This window comes from Capra hircus, chromosome 3 (genome assembly GCF_001704415.2).
Source record: "Capra hircus breed San Clemente chromosome 3, ASM170441v1, whole genome shotgun sequence".
NCBI classification, from domain to species: Eukaryota; Metazoa; Chordata; class Mammalia; order Artiodactyla; family Bovidae; genus Capra; species Capra hircus.
In genome coordinates this window covers 104028063-104035195 of record NC_030810.1, presented here as the reverse complement: position 1 = coordinate 104035195, position 7133 = coordinate 104028063, and positions in this window count along the sequence as shown.

Genomic DNA, 7133 nt, shown 5'->3' with positions numbered 1-7133 from the left:
GTCTGTGTTTCTGCTTGAGTCAATTAGTTTTGAGAATCACCTCCCTTCATTAAAAAACAAAAAAACAACACTTTTCTGCCATAGTAGGGAGAGTCAGAAGTTTCATTTGCAATCATTATTGATGAAATGTGTAAACAAACCACAGGTAACCATAGCTAGCTGGTGTGACCGTCATTTTTTTTTCCCAGTTCAGCTTGAAAGCTCTATGTTTTCCTTCCTAAATAAACAACCACACTTGTTGTTGAAGCTTTCCTCTTCCAGTTCCTCAGTCCTCTTCTCGAGTAGGCAGTTGTTCATTTGTCCTTGCCCCTGACGAGGTATCTGAGTTGTGGCTTTGCTTTTGCTATTTATCTTTGTCATCCTTATGCATGTGCCCAGCCCATCTGTGGGGCATGGCGCTTTCGTCTGTTGTGAATCTGTTTTGCAGCCTCTACCAGGTGATTTCCATACCCAGCCATGGCTGAGAGCTGCCATTGGAAGCAGCTCTTTAGAAACCCAAATTCACTTGAGATTCTAGAAGAAGGCTATCAAAGTCTGCGTCTGCATCGAACATTTATATAAATTGCCACCAGGTGGTATAAGTGCTCATTGTTTTTTCCCATCTGTGTGAACAGAAATGGGAGTTTGGGTTGAGAAATGTCCACCTCCCCCAGTCAGCAGAGCAATTGAGTACTTGTTTTCAGAAATCAAGTTGAACATATTGTTTCCAACAGCCCAGGCTTTGGTCTGTTGAGCTTGGATTCTGTCTGTGAAAGGCCAAGTTGGAAGTAATGAGAATAAACTCTTGCTGTACACCAGGCGTGCTCCTGAACAAATGCTTTCCATGCTATATTATTCCACTTTAATCCTCCACAAGGCAGTGAACCCGATGTAGCCTCGTTTTTCAGATAAATACTGAATCAGTCAGGTAGTAAGTGATAGCCCATACTATCACGAAGAATTGATGCTTTTGAACAGTGGTGTTGGAGAAGACTTGAGAGTCCCTTGGACTGCAAGGAGATCCAACAGGAAATCAGTCCTGAGTGTTCACTGGAAGGACTGATGTTGAAGCTGAAACTCCAATACTTTGGCCACCTGATGCGAAGAGCTGACTCATTTGAAAAGACCCTGATGCTGGGAGGGATTGGGGGAAGCAGGAGAAGGGGACGACAGAGGATGAGATGGCTGGATGGCATCACCAACTCAATGGACATGGGTTTGGGTAGACTCCAGGAGTTGGTGATGGACAGGGAGGCCTGGCGTGCTGAGGTTCATGGGGTCACAGAGTCGGATACGACTGAGCAACTGAACTGAACTGACAGTGCAGTCCAGGTCTAATTCTGGAGTGGCTCTTAATTGCTCTTCCTAGACAGAAATGGCAACCCACTCCAGTGTTCTTGCCTGGAGAATCCCAGGGACGAAGGAGCCTGGTGGGCTGCCGTCTATCGGGTCGCACAGTCGGACACGACTGACGCGACTTGGCAGCAGCAGCAGCAGACAGACATATTACTGCGCTTCACAAATACTGCGATCTTTACAAGCCGAAGGTTTATGGCAATCTTGGTGCTATTTTTCCAACAGCATCCTCTCAATTCTTGTCTCTGTGTCACATTTTGGTGGTTCTCACAATACTTCAAAGCTGTTCATTATATTTGTTATGATGATCAGTAATGTTTGACATTACAATTGTGATTGTTTGCTGGTGCCATGAACTAGGCACCTGTCTCAGACGGTGAACTTAAGAAGTGTTGGACTTTCCTGGTGAGAAGTGGTTAAGAATCTGCCTGCCAAAGCAGGGGACACGGGTTTGACCCCTGGTCCAGGAAAATTCCACATGCCATAGGTCAGCTGAGCCCATGAACGACAATTACTGAAGCCCAAGCTCCTAGAGCCCATGCTCGGCAACAAGAGAAGCCGCTGCAGTGAGAAACCTGCGCACAGAGAGAAGCCCCTGCTCACCGAAACTAGCGAAAGCCTTCATGCAGCAACCAAGACCCAGGGCTGCCCACGATTGTTTTTTTATATTTTTTAAAATAAATATGGTGTGTTCTGGGGCTTCCCTAGTGGCTGAGATGGCAAAGAATCTGCCTGCAATGTGGGAGACCTGGGCTCAGTCCCTGGGTTGGGAAGATCCGCTGGAGAAGGGAATGGCTACCAATTCCAGTATTCTTGCCTGGAGAATTCCATGGACAGAGGAGCTTAGCATGCTATAGTCCATGGGTCCCAAAGAGTCAGACATGACTGAGCAACTAACACTTTGACTTCATTGTGTGTTGACTGCTCCACTGGCTGGCCATTCCCCCATCACCCGCTCAGACCTCACATTTCCCCTAAATACAGCAATAGTGAAATTAGGCCTAATAGTAAACTTACAATGAACTCTGAAGAATTGAAGTGAAAGGAAGAGTCTCTTACTTTAAGTCAAAAGCTAGAAATGATTCAGCTCAGTGAGGAAGGCCCCCCTAAAGCCGAGGTAGGCCAAAAGCTAGGCCTCTTGCACCAGTCAGCCAAGCTGTGAAAAGTTCTTGAAAGAAAGTGTTACTCCAGTGAACAAACAAATGATAAAGTCAAACAGTCCCATTGTTGATACAGAGAAAGTTTGAGTGGTCTGGATAAAAGACCAAACCAGCCACCACATCCTCTTAAGTCAAAGCCTCATCCAGAGCTGTCTTCAGTTCTGTGAAGGCTGAGAGAAGTGCTGAAGCTGCAGAACGCAGAAGAAAAATTTGAAGCTAGCAGAGATTGGCTTATGGGGTTTAAGAAGAGAAGCTATCTCTAGCATATCAAAGTACAAGATGAAGCAGCGAGTGCTGATGTAGAAGCTACAGAAAGTTATCCAGAACATCTAGCTAAGATCTAATGAAGCTGGCTACACTAAACAACAGATTTTCAGTGTAGATAAAACAGCCTTCCATTGGAAGAAAATGCCATCTAGAACTTTCATAGCTAGAGAGAAGTCAATGCCTCGATTAAGATCTTCGAAGGACAGGCTGACTCTTGTTGGGGGCTAATGCAGCTGGTAACTTGAAGCTGATGCTCATTTACCATTCCAAAAACCCTGAGGGCCTTAAGAATTATGCTAAATCCACTCTTCCTCTCCTTTATAAATGGAACAACAAAGCCTGGATGAGAGTACATCTATTTACAACATTGTTTGCTCAATGTTTTAAACACACTGTTGAGACCTGCTCAGGAAAATAGAGACCTTTCAAAATATTACTGCCCATTGACAAGGTACCTGGTCACCTAAGAGCTCTGATGGAGATGCGCAGTGAGATTAGTGTTGTTTTTACTCCTGAGAGCACAACACCCATTCTGCAGCCCATGGTTCAAGGAGTGAGTTCAACTTTCAAGTCTTTGTCTTTAAGAAATACATTTCATAAGACCCGAGCTGTCATAGATAGTGACTCCTCTGATGGATCTGGGCAAAGGAAATTGGAAAGCTTTTGAAAAGGATTCGTCAGTCTTGTTGCCAGTTAAGAACATTCGTGGTTTGTGGGGAAGAGGTCAAAATATCAACATTAACAAGAGTTTGGAAGAAGTGAATTCAGACCCTCAAGGATGACTTTGAAGGGCTCAAGACTTCAGGGGAGAAAGTAACTGCAGATATGGTAGAAATAGCAAGAGAACTAGAATTAGAAGTGGGGTCTGAATGTATGACTGAATTGCTGCAATCTTATAAAACTTTGATAAAACTTTTTTTAAAAAACTTTGGTGGATGAGGAGATGCTTCTTAAGAATGAGCAGAGAAGTTAGTTTCTTCAGGTATAGATGTTTCTTCTACTCCTGGCAAGGAAGCTGCAACGACTGTTGAAATGACAGTAAAAAATTTATAATATCACATAAACTTAGTTAATAAGCCAATGGCAGGATTTGAAAGGACTGACTCCAATTTTGAAAGAAGGTCTCCTGTGGGTAAAAAGCTATCAAGCAACACTGCATGCTACAGAGAAATCTTTCATGAAAGGATGAGTCAATCAATGTGGCAAACTTCATTGTTGTCTCATTTTAGGAAATTGCCACAACCACTCCAACCTTCAGCAACCACCACCCTAATCAGGTAGCACCATCAACGTCAAGCCAAGACCCTCCACTAGCAAAGACTGTACCACTCACTGAAGGCTCAGATAATGGTTAGCATTTTTCAGCAATAAAATGTTTTTTAATTAATGTAGGTACATTTTTAGACATAATGCTATTGCACACTTAAAAGACTACAGTATAGTCACGCATAAGTTTTATATGCGTTGGTCAACCAAAATATACACATGATTTGCTTTACTGTGATATTTGCTTTATTGCAGCGGTCCAGATCCAAACCTGCACTATCCCCAAGGTATGTATGTACTTCCCTTCCCTTTCAGAGATTATACCTGGAATTCTTCACCTTTGACTAACGAGGCAAAGAGTAACAAACTAGCCAACCAATGTTACTTAGCAAGTAAAAAATAAAGTTAAAAAAAAAAAAGGTCACAAAAGCCAAGAAGAGTAAGCAACACGAACGTCCACGAGTGGATGAGTAGATAAACAAAATGCAGTGTATTTATGGACAATGAAATATTACTGAGCCTTGAAAAGGAAGGAAATGTCAACACATGCTACAATATGAATGAACCCAGAGGACATTATGCTAAGCTAGACACAAGAAAACAAATACGGTGTGACTCCAATTATATGAGGTACCTGGGACCAAAGAATTGATGCTTTTGAACTGTGGTGCAGGAGAAGACGCTTGAGAGTGAGTCCCTTGGACTGCAAGGAGATCCAACCAGTCCATCCTAAAGGAGATCAGTCCTGGGTGTTCATTGGAAGGACTGATGTTGAAGCTGAAACTCCAGTACTTTGGCCACCTGATGAGAAGAGCTGACTCATTGGAAAAGACCCTGATGCTGGGAAAGATTGAAGGCAGGAGGAGAAGGGCATGACAGAGGATGAGATGGTTGGATGGCGTCCCCGACTCAATGGACATGAGTTTGAGTGAACCCCAGGAGTTGGTGATGGACAGGGAGGCCTGGAGTGCTGCAGTCCATGGGGCCGAAAAGAGTCAGATACGACTAAACGATTGAACTGAACTGAACTGAAAGTAGTCAAATTCATGGAGACAAAAAATAGAATGGTGATTGCCAAGGCCTGGGGGGAGGGGAGACGTGGAAGCTGTTGTTTACTGGTATAAAGTCTCAGTTTTGCAAGGTGAAAGCATTCTGGAGGTTGTTTACACAGCAATATGAATGTGCTTAACACTACTGAACTCTACAGTTAGCAACGGGTATGGCCGCAGATTCTATGCCTTTTGCATGCACGCCTGTCTGACTCTTTCTGACCTCATGGACTCTAGCCCATCCAGCTCCTCTGTCCATGGGATTCTCTAGGCAAGAATACTGGGGTGGGTTGCATGCCCTCCTCTTTATGTCTTTTACCTCATTTAAAAAAAAAAATTCCAGTCTGTATTATCTTACAGTGGGAATGCACCTAGCAGACTGGACATCCAGGTTGTCATGGGTGATCAGTGAGTTCTCTCCCCACAGGTGAGCCACATGGACACAGGCGGGGGAAATGGGAATTAGGTCCACCTCCTGGACAACCCTGTGCTGGGTCTGACAGGTCATGTCCTGGGCTTGGGCATTCTTTCCCTGCTGAAGAGAGGCTCCATCTGTGGATCTGGTAGCCTGAAGTCCTTCAGGACAAGTTAAGCTCTTATAATGAACATGCAATTATATATTAAGGAGACTCTGAGCGTGGAGATCATCATTCCCAGAGTCCACAAGTAGCACCAGGATGACTTCCCTCATATTGTGAATCATTTGTTGTGAGTCATGGTTATCTTCTCAATTCAAACTTAAAGCACTTCCTACATGACATTTTTTCAATGATTCCTATTGGCTTCTTTAAGCCATTCTGAGTTTATTTTTGTGTATGGTGTGAAGGTGTGTTCTAATTTCACTGATTTACATGGTTCCTACTGCTTTCTGATTTGTGTGTATAAATAAACAAGATTACCAGTTTGGATGAACTGAAGGAAAGAGATATTACCTGTGCACATAAAAGCCAACAGGGTGAGTAGAGGGGTAAATTAAGAGTTTAGGATGTTAATATCTATCTTATATATAGTAGTCATACACACTGCTATATATAAAAGAGATAAACATTAAGGACTTACTATATAGCACATTATATTCAGTATCTTATAATAATCTATAATGGAAAAGAAAATATATATATAAAACTGAGTCACTTTGCTGAATATCTGAAACTAACACAATATTGTAAATCAACTATACTTCAATTAAAAAAAAAAAAGCCAAGCCAAGTAGTCAGTCAAAGTATCAAGCAGTGTACTGTGAACAAATGAGAACTGTGGTTTACATTAAAAGATAGCTGAGGAAGATGTGTTCGTATTCATTTTTGATTTTTTTTTTTGGTGGCTCTGGGTCTTTGTTGTTGCATGCACTAGGGTTTTCTCTAATTGTGGTGAGGTGGGGCTTCGCTTACTGCTGAGCACAGGCTCTAGGCATAGCGGCTTCAGAAGCTGTGGAGCGTGGGGGCCTCATTCGTTTCAGCTTGCTTGCTCTGGAATGGGGGCTCAGTACTTGTGGCACACAGGCTTAGTTGCTCTGAGGCATGCGGCATCTTCCCTGACCGGGGGTCAAACCCATGTCCCCTGCACTGGCAGGTGGACTCTTATTCACTGCACCAGCAGGGAAGTCCCTATTTGCATTATTTTAAATGGTACGTTTGCAAGTGAAGCATTCCCCCTAAAGTCCTTGCACATTTAAAATGGAGAATGTCAATGCTTTTAAAAGGTTTACTCAACTTCAGCAGTTACTGTCTCATAGTCAGTTTTGCTTTATCTATGATCCCCACCTACTGCTTGCACTCTTTAACAATTTTTTATAGGCAGTCCAACCTGGTTGCACTATTCCAAAATAGAGGGATTTTAACGGTTTAATGAAAAGCTTTCTAACTGTAAAAAACATACAGGCTCATGAAAAAATTTTTTTATATGCATAAAAGAAAAAGAAGGAACAAATCTGGTCTTCAGCAGCTTCCTAATGCTCTTAGAATGTCGAAAAATTGCTCTGCACATTGTATGTCCAAGGCAGGACTCACCTCAGGCCCTGCACCGTCAGCCTCCCTAGGCCACCCCTTCCCCCTGG